At 38.3% G+C, this 15,124-nt stretch overlaps 1 protein-coding gene and 1 long non-coding RNA gene across 6 annotated transcripts in view; one reads left to right on the forward strand and one right to left on the reverse strand.

The window, feature by feature from the left end:
- LOC130439802 (uncharacterized) overlaps positions 1–10,798 on the reverse strand; it is a 49,851-nt gene extending 39,053 nt beyond the window's left edge. For all 3 annotated transcript variants that reach the window (XR_008909495.1, XR_008909496.1, XR_008909494.1), the window contains exons 1-2: positions 10,694–10,798; positions 9,312–9,494 (exon numbers count right to left, since the gene is read on the reverse strand). This is a non-coding gene — a long non-coding RNA (uncharacterized LOC130439802). The remainder of the gene's footprint in view (positions 1–9,311; positions 9,495–10,693) is intronic.
- The window catches only part of bcl9 (BCL9 transcription coactivator), an 82,366-nt gene that overhangs the window by 33,111 nt on the left and 34,131 nt on the right, over positions 1–15,124 (forward strand). For 2 of the 3 annotated variants that reach the window (XM_056772327.1, XM_056772345.1), the window contains exons 1-2: positions 10,980–11,951; positions 13,899–14,060. The gene's annotated coding sequence lies outside the window, so the exon portion shown is untranslated. Of the gene's footprint in view, positions 1–10,979; positions 11,952–13,898; positions 14,061–15,124 lie in introns of those variants that run through there. The other variant, XM_056772334.1, reaches the window with a different exon arrangement.

Below are 15,124 nucleotides of genomic sequence, written 5' to 3' on the forward strand. Positions count from 1 at the left end.
TTTGTACAGTATTGAGTATTGAACTACACTATTGAAAATAAGGTAACTAGTAATTAATTATTGTTCATAGTAACTTACCCAACACTGCAGTTCAAAACTGTTTACCTTACGGTGAGTTTAAGATGATTTAAATGACGCTTTACAATTTCAGATGTTGGGTAAGATTTCACACAAAAAGTGAGTTTGATGTTTCTCAATTCCAAAAACGCAAAGAACGGACTTGTGTTCTTCTGGAAACCGGTCTTGCGAGGCAGCCTCGGAAAAACAGACTTGGATGGCAATTTGCAGTGACTTCTGGGATTACAATTGGGTTCCGTTGGTGCTCAAGGCCGCATTCAATGCATCCTTGATATAAAGAACACATTCGGGTTCTTTAATGCGTTATGTTCTTGTGTTTTTGAGTATTGGAACCGACTTTGACGGTTATTGATGACCTGCAATGTTATGTTTCAAACAGAGATGGCGACAGAGAGGCACATTTAGGCTTTTTACATTATTCTCACAATGGCACTCTGTATAGATACAAACCAGAAAACAGGAGAAGCATAATTACAATGATATGATATTCGGACTGTAAGGTCTGTCAGGATTTTATACAGATGATGTGTTTAGATACTTGCCGTTGGAGCAGATACTATCTCATTTAAAGTAAACCCTCCAGAACAACCCGAGGCAGAACATGAGAAGGTGTCACGCTCAAGGGAACAATGAGGACAGAACAGGACTAAAATCAGGTAATGATTCTCAGTTCCTTGGTCAACACTTCTTTAGCTGAAACACACAACTTCTGTGCCCACAGCTCAGATCCTTAGCTATCACAGAATCAAAAACATAAATATTTCATCTATATTCATCTATCCTGAGATGAAAACACTTGGTCTTTGTTGACTAACCCTCATTTTGGTGTACGCTTGATGTACGTTTTCATTTCTTTTGTGGGAGTTGTTTAGCAGAGCTGCTGTTTTCCGTATGATGGGAAACGGGCCAGGCTCCAAAAAGACGCCAAAGCCACATGAAAGTACCACAGAAGAAGTTCATACGACTTCATAAGGCTTCACATCTTTGTGTGCATGTTTATGTATACATTTTATCAGTAGCAATGCAGTGCAAATACTAGGAACTCATTCACAAAATATCTTCAATCCCTTTTCCACAGCTCGCAAACCGTGGTCATTCAAAAAGCCCTTTCCAAAAACAAGTATCCTTTAAATTCATTTATTAAGTACACTTAAGTGAAGTTTGGGTATTGTTTTTCGGGTACTTTACTGTATGCAGTAAGTACTAGTGGGAGTCTACTTCTAAGTGGACTAGACTATTCAATACTACTTGGGACTAAATTGGCCCTCTTTCAGTTTATAAAACTAAGTATAGTGTACTTTTTTAGTGTAACCTAGTCGACAACTAGTTTACAAATCTGTATTCTGGAGCAGAGGTGGACAGTCCTTCAGTATATTTACTCAAGTATGTTATTAAAGTGTTTGTTCTTTATCATTGTTATCAAAGCACTACATTTTTTGAGTTTTTACAATTAATACTAGAGCCCCCTACATTACATGTACATTTCTTCCAAAATTTTAGAGTAAAAATGATCCAATTAGAAAGTAATTTTTTTTTAAGTACATTAAAGTAAAAAACAACATGCGTTAAAGAAATGTAGTGGAGTAACATGCTTCATAACGTTGTACTTCATAAAGTATTTTTTTTACAAAGTAAAAAGTACAGATACTTAAAAATGTACTTAAGAGTATAACATATGGACCGTTTCAGAGAGGTATATAAAAATAAAACAGAAAATAAACCATTTAAAATCTTTTAGTTTCGAAGAAGTATAGTTGAGTTGCAACAAGTTTGACACCAATTCTTCAAACAAAACCCTCTCTTGAATGAAGTTAAATTAAGCCAATTGATCAAAGTCGTTTAGCCTGATAGCATGTAAGCTAAATATTGTAAACGTATTGCTGGAGAACTCTGTACATCTGCTGGTCTGGTGTGGTAGAGACCCTTGGGCAAGGTTAAATGAAGGTGCTGGGCTGAACTCAAACAGGGAGGGAAAAACTGTGTTGTTGATAAATAATGGTAGGCCTACGCATCTGTGGTTTTGATGTTATTTGTGGTAACACTAAATAGGTGAAATGGGCCAAGGAACTCCAGAAGCATGTGTGTGTGTGAAAGAGAGAGAGCGGAGTGCTTTGCTTTTCTTGTAAGTGTGTGTGATATTTATAGTGTGTTCCCTCGCCGAGAGGCTATGCTGGAACACAATGCTTGTGCGATTCGGAAACAAACTCCTGTGATTCAACTTCCATGGAGCGCACGCACGCAAAGAGATTTCCTGAAAAGACCAATGACATATAAATGGCACATAAAGGTTGGGTAAGAGATTCTCAGTGTACAACAAGCATATACCTAGAAATATTGTGCTGTGGGTTCTGGCGATTTTCAGTGACTCCGGTTAATGACTAACAAAATATTACCCAAGCTTACATTTAATAACAGCATGAAAACAACAATGCCTTTTTAATTTTCTTAAGTTATTAATTGGCGTGTATTTTTCTGGATTTGTTTTTTGCTGATGAAACCAGGGCCACGCAACAGGGAAAAATAACAAACCAGTAATATCATGCTCTACTTTTCATGATCTAATTAAACCCTGTTGCATAAAGTCTTTGTGGATTTACCCAGAAATGAACCACAAGTTAAATTACACATTATATAGACTGATTTCACTCCGTTGCCATGTTGAAATCGAAAATGAGGAAAGGGTGGGAAGAAATCTGGAAGGACAGATAGACTGCAATGGTGGACTACCATCGGGTGTGTGTGACATAAAAACTAATTATGCGTTTAAAAACAACGTTAGATTTGCTGTGTGTGCACGGATGAAACCTGCTTATGTCACTAATATGTGATGGTACAGCTTATTTGATAAAGTAAAACAGCTTGTGTGACAATTCCTATGCTTATATCTTCACATTTAAGATCATAAATCGTTTTTAAAAACTCAAGGTTGGTTTTCCGAAACCATTGCAGTCTATCTGTCCTTCCGGTTTTCTTCCCACCGCTGCCTCAGTTTCGATTTTAACATGGCGGCGTTGTGAAATCAGTCTGGTAATTTCATCGTAACTTTTTCCTCTACGTCGCCTTTTCTGTTTGAAACATTACACTGTAGGTTACTTAAATATTACTTCTAAAATTCTTTTTTTAAATAAGTCACCCTTTCTGTTTGTTACTTGGTTTTGCAAACATCAAAACAATAAAGAGTATTAAAAAGTTACACTGTATTTAATCATGTAAAAAGTACAGCGTTATTTCCATCTCCTGAAAAACAGCACATTTTTAGTTTCAGAAGAACAGCAACAACATTTACCTTTTACTTTCAGTTAAAAATCTAGTTTCAGACTGCACTTCATTTTGCCAGACTCCACCTTGGTCTGAAACACTAACAAATCCAAAAGATGTCCGAAGTTTCACTAAAAACTTTTAGTGGGGGCCGGTGCCACCCCTGGCCACCATGTAGACATGCCCCTTAACATAGGTCCGAATAAACCTTTATCACCACTGATGAAACAGCATGTTGTATCCACACAAGGCTGCTCAAAGCTTGTAAGAATTAACCTTCAACCTCATTTCCCCTTCCACGTTTTGAATAGTTAATTACAAGAGCCTGGCCAATATACCCCCATTGTCTTTGCGAGGGGCATGGTTAGACAGTCAACTCATTTGTAAGCACCAAATGAACATTAATCCATAGCTATATCAGCGTATCCCTTTAATGCACTGACGGCCGAAGGTAATAACACTTCTATTTACATTCACAGAGGTCTATGGACCACTGACCTCAACCCGATGCTGCGAACTGTAACTTTTGTCTCCCTGGTTACAGAAGCCCCGCCCCCACAGAGAGTTCCAGCCCCACAGATGGCTCCCTGATGGTCTGTTTACGTCTTATTTGCATACAGAAATCTCTTAGTCTCTCGCCACTGTCACAACAGACGATTGCGTCCGAGCTTCAAGTGCCAGAGATAACTGCAGGGGTGCCGTTCACTCTGTATATCTCAAACACACAAGACGTACATATTTGCTGAAAGCTGTTTTCTCATTGTTAGCTGTGTTCAACAGAACTGCATCGGGTGCCAGAAAAACTAATTGGTTAGAAAATATAAGACGTACAATGTTAAAGTTACGGCAATAATGAGGTATAGCCTTGACAGGGTATATACAGGACTCATGGAGCTAAATGTAATAATTTTTCAAAACATTTTAAAACCTCATCGCCACTTGTTTTTGTTTCAATCGGTTACATTGGCAACACTTTAACTTATATGTACTATATACTGATTGTAAGATAGCACAACTAAACGGTCTTAGTTAGTGATATCTCCTTATTAATGGAATGTTGTAATAATCAATGTTGATTAACAACCGGGTGTAAATGGACCTCCCACTATTTGCCTACGGAATGTTTCAATTCAGGCAAACTTTTCCATATGACCTCTTTGGACAAATATAAAAAAATGATAAAAAAAATTTTAATACCTCGTAACATGGCATTTAAGACTTTTAATACTTTATAGGTCCTTCTCTAAAAAATTTGATCAACTTTTGATACTTTTTAAGACCCGGCGGACACCCTGCTTGAACGCATGGGCATAACTATTTAAATGTTATGCCAGCTGTTGTTATTTATCTTTAAGTATATAAGCGAACCGGGACATACATATACAAGGTCAAAATGGCTGTGTATAGGTGAAAGGGTTTCGACGGATGGTATTGATTTTCTAATTATATATATCCCCTTCAAATAGCAGTGCAACAGCTATTACTCTATAACAGCTGCTGCAGACCAGAGAGAGAAGAAACCTCATTGATATTCAACCACCGTTTATCATGGGGTCTGAGACCTGCCAAAGACAAAGAAATGGACACAAGCGCAAGGAAGAAAGCAGCAGTATTCAAAAAAGCTTTGACATTATTCAAAACTTGGGTTTGTCTAGATTTTTTATAAACAAATTTGTACTATTATTTTATAAGGTTTCTTGCTCTAAATTGTATTTTTTTTTAATAACTTCTCTGACAGTTTTATCTGCGTGTTATCCCACACAATGTCAACGGAATTTGTAACTAATGGCTAATTCGTATGAATTTTTTAGTGTCTTTCATTCCAATTTGGTTTCGTGCCAGTGATTGTTACGCTTAGATGTAGCGTTAGGTGAGATGCTTTATACTGCTATTTTCTAATAATCGTTCATTTTTGTAAGATTCACATTGTCAAATTTATGCAAAATTAGCCACCTCGTAGAATAGTAACACATTCTCGTGAGATCAGGCTGGTTTAACATACTTTCCCTTTACAGGAACTAATAGCCACTAATTATTTAGCCTACTTATCACATGCCTTTCCGAATTTGTATGTTTATACTTTTAACACAGAATACGAAACATATTTTTAAATAAAATCTTGTGTCATTCAACCTGTGACAGACATAAAACAATAAAAACAATCAATATTATTTATATGAAATAATACATATCTTCGAACCAACAATTACAATAGCTATGATGAACAGATTTAAGCTACGGTATAAAGATACGGCTAACAGCTATAGCGGCTACAGGCTAGCGTTGCAAAGAAAAACAACCTCGACTTTCCCTCCCTACAAAACAACATCTCTTCATGTCAATTCACTCAGAATTACAGTAGAAAGTGTGAACATTACAACAAAAATGAACTTATTTACAGTTACTTTCATGTTTGTCCCTTGACAGGGAACCTGTATAATAAAAAACTGTACTTTCCCTTTGCCACTAGCCTCAAACTAAATATGGAGCTTCGAAAAATGCTGTGGTAACTACACTACACTACATATGCTATTTGCATACGTTGTGTATGCAAATGTGTGTATACTGATATGCTTTGCATTTCTATGATGAAATAAGCTTGGGCACATAAGCATTTGAGTGTCTTTGGTTATGGCTGTGGGTTTGATAATGTGTATGTGTTCTGGCGACGCTCCAAGCGACTCAAAGGGGCCCAGCATAGCGCGGGCTGTTGCGGAGTGCCTGGGAAAAATCTTTCTTTCTTGGTGTCCTACCAGCCTTCTTAAATCGAACAGATTTCAACATAAATGAAATGCACGTTTTTTTATTGGCATCCAATGGAATCATGCGCAATCTGTTGCTCACTGTATGACTGGCAGGTGTTGGCTTAGATTTTATGTGAGGTAACAACGTCTGATTGTAGTGGACGGTAGCCAGCATTTAAGCAAAATAATCTAGGCTAATGACTGCACTCCTCAATTATTTATCAGCTTTGACGCTTTCGGTCTGTGCAGCATTTTAGACGTCCTACTGGTTGGCTGGCTGGCCTGATGACCTAGTGACTGACTGGCAGCCGTGCTGACTGGCCCATTTGCCAGGACGTGCTGAGTCACGCAGCCTGTAGTCGGTCTGAAGAGGAGAGGCTCTCGAGAGCTGGTACCAGATCTGCAGGGAGGCGCTTATTCTGACGTGTATTGATGTACATTTGCGTTTCACTGATTCAACCGTTTTCTAAGCATGCTTTCAAGATCCTGTGTGAAATGCTCTGACGAGTGCACTTTTCTCTCCTGCGGTGACATATCTTGAGCAAAATATTTTGAAGTTATTGAATACATTTTTCATTCATATATGATTTATCAATATTTTTGGTCAGTTCTCGTAGAACCAATGACGTTTAGCGTTACTAGTCATATCAAATCTTCTGTATACAGTACATTGAAAACAGACAGTTTCATCGGTTGCATGGGCATGGCCCGAAGTTTACTTCCAGTATGTTTTTTGTATATATTTATATATATATCCTTGGGCACTTAAAAGGACAACAATAAAGATGCTGAACGTCTTTTAGCATGTCACATGTTTCTGAATGAGAAAAATATAAATACGTTGCTGAAGGAAGAAAACCTCAAGTCTGTTTAGCAAACACCACATTGGCCTCCTCAGCCACCATGACAACCACAAACCACTGCAATATTTCATCAAACACCCACAGAGACTCACATACTTAAACACGACCGAACACAATAGTTCACGTGAGAAGGGAACAAAAAGATGCAAAGAAAACAGGTGTTTACCAACGTTCATGGAAACTTGTTGGAAGCTTTCTGAGGTGTTGTATAAAGGCCGACATCAGAACACAGGGACACCTGCGTCTTAACTGTGACATAGGGGCTGACGTGCACTAAAATCCACCAGCATAACCACATAATGACTGGATACCTGTCTGAACAGATGACATCTATTAAGCCCCCATCAACACAACTTTGGTGGTCCAGTCCTCACCTCCTAGTGCGGATGTGCACATCCATTTCTGATAGTGAGATAACATCTCACGGCTTAGGCAAAGGCCAAGAGAGACTTGTGTAGGTGTTGGAATGCTACGCCTATTTGGATATCTGCCAAAGCTTATTTACAACAATTACGGCTATGCTACCAAAAACAAGATTTTTAGTAAGACATGTATTTACATAGCTATGAAACGTTATGGCTATGAAAAGTTCTTAAATGCTTTTTTTTAAAAATTGGACAAAATGTTGTACCATGAGCCACAAACTGTAAAACATTAGAGATGGGGAGAATAAATCAAGTTGCAGGCCAGGCTCAAACCTATGTCACTCAAATAAGCAAAGGTTTATGTCACTAGCAGCTTCACCACGGCTCCAGCCTCGTATGGGAACTTGATGCCATAGCCACATTTATACAGTTCTAATCATAGGCATTGCTAGACAGTATACAGAAAAATGAGGTGTTTACTTAGCGCTCTAGTGTTGCTCTTGGGTCTCCTGGAGCAAACTGAATGCGTTTGCCGTGGATAGAGGCAACTGTTTTCTATTACACTGACAAAGTGTGCAATGCAGAGAAGAATAAGATGAAAAAAAGCAGGGTGGAGCAGCAAGAACGACATAAACATAAACAGAGAGAGAGCGAGAGAGAGAGCGAGAAAGAGAGAATAAGTTTGTTTTGCAGGGACGATCATGCAGCAACGTCTGTCTTGACAAGAAAAATTCGAATGTGGCCAAAAAATCTTTCCACCAAACTCCAGCCAAAAGTTGACGAGAGATGAACGACGGCTCTCTTGCGCTGGGAGAACAAATATATACGATTCACATTTGCCCCTATTTCAAGCCAAAAAATCCATATCTTCTATTCATTTTGTAAACAACGCTTTTTCTATGAATAGCTTTGATGTGCTTCTATTGCTAAATACATTATGGTACTTGATTAAATTGTTTGGTACTAAATGCCATATTGATGACATGCTAATTGATGTCATTTCAGTGAAGCAGTTGTAGTTGATATTTGGCCTAATAATACTGCTGAAAAATAGTGAGAAGGCAAAACAATACACTGAACAATAACACATCTGGTTTAATAACACAGACATTTAAAGGTAACTCTTTGTTTTTTTCACCCTTGTGTCTTTAAAAAGCTGTCTCTGACTCCTTCTGTAAAACATTATAGAAGATATTTTGAGAAACGTTGAAGTGGTTTCGTGATAGGGCTGTCCAGTAATTCATCGCGATTAATCAAATCCAGAGTAAAAGTTTTTGTGTTTACATACTATTCGTCTGTATGCTGTGCACACTTATTTTGTATTTATAAACACATACTCGTACACATACACAAATATAAAGTGAGGAAATATTTACATTTATTTATTTGTATTAACCAATAATTTAAATGATGAATAAACGTTTAGAATTTTGTTGTTTTATATTTTTCTTAAATATATGCATGAGGATAAGTTTATAAATACAAAATTATTAGGCACAAATACACAGACAAATATTATGTAAACACAAACTTTTATTTGGGATGTGATTAATCCCAATTAATCCTTTGACAGCCCTATTTTGTGACCATATGGTGGAACTCAATGGGGTCCAATATTGTCAAGGTTTAAAATGACATGAAGACGAGTGAATAATCAAAAATATTATTTGTTTGAAGTGAAATGGGTTGTGCTTTCAAAGCGTTGGCTGCGCATCTACTTTGTATAGAGTATTTTCTGACCAAAGAGTATTGTGGAAAAAAAACTTCATACTCTACCAAAACACTGTCATGCTTTTCTCACCTGGAAAAGAGTTCATATATTTTGAGTTCATCACCAGGGAGGCACTGTTTGTACATATCACCAAGGAAAAAAGGAAAGGATTGTCTGTTTTTCTCTACTTTGTAACCTGGGGGAACCCCGTTTGAAACTCAGCAGTGAGTAAAAAGCAATTGCTTACATCATGGGGAATTGAGTACACCGCGGGAAGGACAGAGAATCTTACGTTGTTGTTTTTAGCTGTTCCATTCTATCCCCAAAACCAAGGTGGTGGAATCACTTGGGTTTGTTGGTGGTTGTGACGGCTCAGGATTAGATTGCCAGCAAATGCTTTTAGTCCCTGGTGTCTCACCTCTTCTTTTCTTCAGCATTTAATATGCTGCAGTGTGAACAGAAGATACTGTCCCCTCTGAGCACGCTCACACAAACAGACACACAAATAAACGCTGGTTATTGTTTTGCTGTTATGAAAATTAAGAACAAGTGCATTTTTGTCCCACACTATTTTAGGCTGGAATAAATTGCAATTTCTGGTTGTTTAAATGAGTAAATGTATTACTGCCGTTGCGCTCTGCTCTGTTGGGCTTTTACTTATGAAATGCTTTTGCATTCTATCGCTCTCTAGTTTTTCCTCTTTAAGAGTTCTTGTTGTTAAATCATCCCGGAGGACGACAGAGAAATAAGCATTATGTGATTCCAAAAGACAGATTTGGACAGGACATTGTAAACAATTTCGGGATAAAAGACTTGTGAAATTGTGGTGAGATGAGCAAGTGTGGCCTTAAAATAAACACCTGGATTGAACCCCCAAAATTGAATACTGCGAATGGCATAAACAATTTTGTTAAATCTGGTCATGTGTAAGAATTTCTTTGGCAAGTCTCGAAGTCTTTTCAGCACACTTTTGATCTTTTATGACACGGAAGATCTTCACGAACCCCTTGAAAAAGAGTAGGTGCATCTCAAGGGGTTTATCCAATAAATAAATTTGAAAACAACAACAAAAGAATCACACTAAAGTTTTAATTTATTCTAGGCCAATTTAATACATGACCATGATACTCTAGAAATGTAAAGAGGGCCTCTTTACCAGAATATGACAAGAACTCGAGGACACGGCCACATCATGTCGCCAACGTAAATAGTTGCTCTTGCAACCGGAAGTCGCGAGGCTCCCGTTAAAATGAACGATATCACGTCGCTGTCTTATTTAAGATGATTTAATTGCACAAAAACAATATTTACAATAATGAAATCGGCAAACTACGAAGTAAATCACCACGTTGTATTATTCAAAATATTGAGTGATTGACTATTAAAATCCCGTCCCTTGCAACAGTTATGGTATACAATTAAATGTTTACATTTAAGTCGTGGTTAAATTTAACCCTGGCATATTTAGGTGAACGCCTTTAATGTGTGTTGTGAAGAAAGGGGGGAAATGTGTGACATCTGTACTTATGTCACCTTGGGATTACTTGAACTGTTACTTCACACCATCTCTCATACCTCTCACGTCTGACTAAAAACAAAATATAAGCGCATCCAACAGCAGCATGTCTTTCCTACAACAGTAACGTGCTAAATAAACCTTTTATTGGTCATTACCTGCAACTGAACAATAAATCATTGCGGTTGTTTCAGACCACCGTCCCCATCCATTGATCCCCAACAGTCGATACTCGACGAGGACACGGCACGTCAAGCTGACCTAGAATTGCTACTTAAAATATGGACTGAACCATCCCGTAGGATCAAAGCGGGGGAGGCGGTCGCACATCAGCGGTTCTTGTTCATTTCTGATAGAGGGAGCCATGTTAGTGCCGTGAGCTATTTCAATCACTCCTGTTACATTTCTCAACGTCGGACACGTTTCGCGAGTAAAAGCTGTGATTTTTACGTTCGGGGGAGAGCGAGTCGTTTGCGAAGCCAAGTCACGCGGAATCGGACACCCCTGCGTGTTATTTGGCGTTGAACAATCGAACCGCACTTTCACCATGAAAATATAGCGGCTTTTCCCAAACCACTGTAAAGGGAGGCAATCCAAAGGATGAAGGAAATTCTCTAGGAATTTCAAGCAGTATCCTTTTTTTAATGCATGTGAAACGCGCGATAGCTCCTCAAAGCACAGCGAGACACGTCGGTCATATAATGTCGATTAACAAAAGCAAAGCCCTACAAGTGGTTCAATAGCTTATATTGTCTTTCAGAACTGACGTTGGTTCGTATCAGACACCATTTTTGTCCGTCACCGGACGGTGCAATAATGTTGCAGCCAGAGGCGGTTATTATTTCATCCTTCGCTATTTTTAACATCATGATCTAAGCGGTCTCGGACACCCTATTGCTAGCTCTACGAACACACAGCGGAGCTCAAAACCTTTGCGAGACGCGTTTATTGTGGCGGATCTCCGTTCTCTAGCCTGCAGGATTTTAAGCTCCCTTCCTCGCTTTGGCCAGGAGCTTGATAAAAAAAGCTCCCCTCCCCCCAGCTTTGGCGAAACAGGAACAACTTCTTTGAGAGAGAGCGATCGAGAGGGAGAAAAAAGGGCTGCATAAGTTTGGGACGTCTTGGATCAGCCATGTACTTCGCTTGGCCATTTCTAGTCCGGAGCTGAGATTTGTTTCACTCCGATTTTTTTGATCATAAGTTACGTCGGAGCCCTTTGTTGCCGGTCCGGGCTCTTTTGGAAAATGGGATACCTCTAGGATTATAACCGGGGAAAGTCGCTCGCTTGTGGAATTACTTCACTTTTTTTCTACCGAGAATGGAATCCGCGGAGGTCCGGGTTTCCAGGACCTGATTTACTTACGGTTTGGAGATGCGATTTGTTGGGAATGTTCGCCGTTGTCGCGTTTGCGATGGGTAAGATTTGTTTTGCTTTCGCTCCTTTTGATTCCCATCTGTACTTTTCGTGCATGCTCGATGGCCGGCAGTAAACACGTTTGGCCTCGCTCCCATTGAACTCGGCCATATATTTAGGAAACCCCCAATAATATCTTCTTACCCGGATTTAGATACATCGTTAGTTAAAGATCACATTTCAATAAACCCATCTCGATTAAATTGTATGCAAGCTGGCAGGATCGCGTTACGTTCTTACGTTAAACACGCATTCATGGTAAGGCACGTAGAAGTTTGTTTGCAAATGCCATTATGGCTGGAGATGCTAAAGGAAACTTGTCGTTTCCCACACCGCCGTTTTCCCTTCTTTTTTCCTTTAACGTAGAGCTTGTACAAACACGAATACATCAAACAGTTTATTAAAATCAAGTATTTCGGCATCAACACACTTCTAAAACACTTTACAAGCCCCATCGCTTCCCTTACTTTCCTTCGCTTATTTGGTCTCGTTGGAGAATCTACCAGGTTACAAGGAAGTTCGTGAGGCCGCCGCTGCATGTTGTTACTCTTCTCTATTGTTACACCAAATACCATTTGCTCCTGTTACACTGTTGCTGGAAGCCTAGTTTTGGAGTCGTATAAACCAGCTCAATCGCTCGACTGCGAAATTAAACGTTGTTTTGTTTCTAATCGTTCTCTGTGGGCAGGTATCTCGGTTGGCTCACTTGAGAAAGGCCAGTTGTGCGTGCGTGTTGGTGGTAGTTAACGCTGCCCAGGCCTGCACAGCAGGGTGTATCACAAATGTGCAAAAACAAAATGCAATAGTTTTTTTTACACTATATCTTATTCAGGAGGCTGCCAGAATGTATCTTTAAAGAATATAGACTACCCCATGTCTTAGTTTGGCTTGAGATGAGGTTCTTGAAACAGTTCAACAGCTTCTATGGAACATTGATATTTTTCCAAAAGAAAGCCCATGCTTGCTGGGTGTGGTTTGCAAAGCATGGAGGTATAACCTCAAAACACTTTCTAGACATTGCAACCTCAGGTCTCCCTGCTTTGAACCTTTTTACTTATGGAAGAAGTTGTGAACATTAAAGATCAACTCTTTGGACTCACCGTGCATATTGTGTAAACCTCGGTTAACAAAAAGTTGTAAAATCTGCATAGTTAAGAGTTCCAAACTCTTGTTGTTAAGGACAGATTCACATTTGACCAATCATAGGGCGGGAATAACAGGCACAGATTTGCTCCAAAAAGTTTACATTGCACTCCTGCAATATTTTGTTGAGACTAACAAATTACTCTTCTAAAGTCAGGAATGACCTTTAAGATGTAAATACATTTTATTGAATTCATTTTACGGTATAATTGCAGAAGATTTAGTACTGGTTTATTAATGCATAGCCATTTGTATTTGAAATGCCCTACTATGCTGAATGCACATAAAGGTTATTTAATATATGATATATTTATATAATATATATATATATATGTGTGTGTGTTGACCAACTGCACTCTTCCAATGTTTTTCTCCACTGCTGAAGATGCTTTTATGAATCATGAATGATTCTGCTAGATGCCTCATAACAGATTCAAGAAAATAGTGTATTTTGCTAACTATTAAGTGTGTGTTTAGAGAATGGATTCCTTGTTGTACCCATCAACAAACTGAGTTATGTAATTGATGCTGTAAATTCGATTTTGTCATGAATTAGCATGTGGTAAACTTCATTGTAATGGTTGGAAAGGGTAAGGGCTTTGTTGGTACCTAGATTTTATTCGGAAGGTTTTTTCATTCCTAAATACTGTTCAGTGGTCAGAGCTCAGTGTTTTAGGAAAATAATTAGAAGCCCAATTTACCTTGAAAGTACACAGTAATGTGTTTCACAATGTGCACCACTATCTTCAAATAATACATGGCCATGTGTGGGCTTGCAGTCTAAAACTATTTTTCTGTTCCCACAGGTGTTTGGATAGAAGCTGTGGTCTCTGGAGCTCACTAATTTAATTGACGGAAGAAGAGGAGCGCACATTAACGTGCACATACAGATTTACGGTGGAAATTATTTGCACGCTCTTCAGATGAGGGAGAACGGGACATTGTGAAACCTGAGGGAGGTGTTCAAGGTAAGAAAACGTGCACAATGGACATGCACCGTCACGTTTCGCACTAATATAAACAACAGGTATGCACATGAAAGTGTTTGATTAATGATTAGTTTAAACTAGAGTGAAGGCATTACATATATATTTTTTTAACGTGATATTTAATGTCAGATGTTTCCGTTTGATGATGTGACAACATCGACAGAGTTTACTAGATAGGTTGAACATTAAGTTAATAACGCTTTTATTGGTTTGCACTTCTATGTTTCACAGACATGCAACAACATATGGGTATATTGAAGTTGACTGTCTACTAATTTTTGTTAAATTTTATTTGTTTAGATGTTCCAATGCTTTGAATTGAACTTGACTTGCTGTATTTAAAATTAAGCGAACGTGTATTTGAGTTAAGCTTGTGTTGTGATGTTTGCCTTTCTCTTGAGTGTTTTATTGCTATCTTTTCTAATATTTGTGTAAGAAAAATGTACTTGCGTCTGGGCCAACTGAACGTGGCTGCAAAAGCACATCCATCCATCAAGTTTGCAAGTTTGTAGCCAGTTAAACGTGCAAGTTGCTGTATCATTTATCGCTTTGTTTTTCTTTGTACGATGTTAAATGTTTTAAAATTAAACCCCAGCAGGAATGTTTCACTAAATTACAGTTACACCTTTTAGTTTGGTTGTGTTTAAGTGGCTAGTAAAAAATACATTTAAGGGATGTCATAGATGTATAATTTTAAGATTTATGCATCATTATACATACAGTCTAGTCGCATCTTAAAGGATTTGTATATAAAAGCATATACATTTAGGGACAGTTTTCCGGACAGGGTTTAAGCTAATTTACATTTAAGATGTATGGATGGATAGATAGGTAGATAGAATCTTAAAATATATGATTGCAATTGTTTTTTTTTCGCCTCAAGATGCACACTAGTAATGTTTTTTTAAGTATGTTTTAAAAAATGGCATAAATATCCTAACTTAACTAAGTCCTAATACTGGCTTAAACTTACCCCTGTCCGGAAAACCACCCCATACAGTTGCTCAACACATGTCACGCAATGCATCATTTGAGTCGTCGCT

This window comes from Triplophysa dalaica, chromosome 2 (genome assembly GCF_015846415.1).
Source record: "Triplophysa dalaica isolate WHDGS20190420 chromosome 2, ASM1584641v1, whole genome shotgun sequence".
Classification (NCBI taxonomy): domain Eukaryota; kingdom Metazoa; phylum Chordata; class Actinopteri; order Cypriniformes; family Nemacheilidae; genus Triplophysa; species Triplophysa dalaica.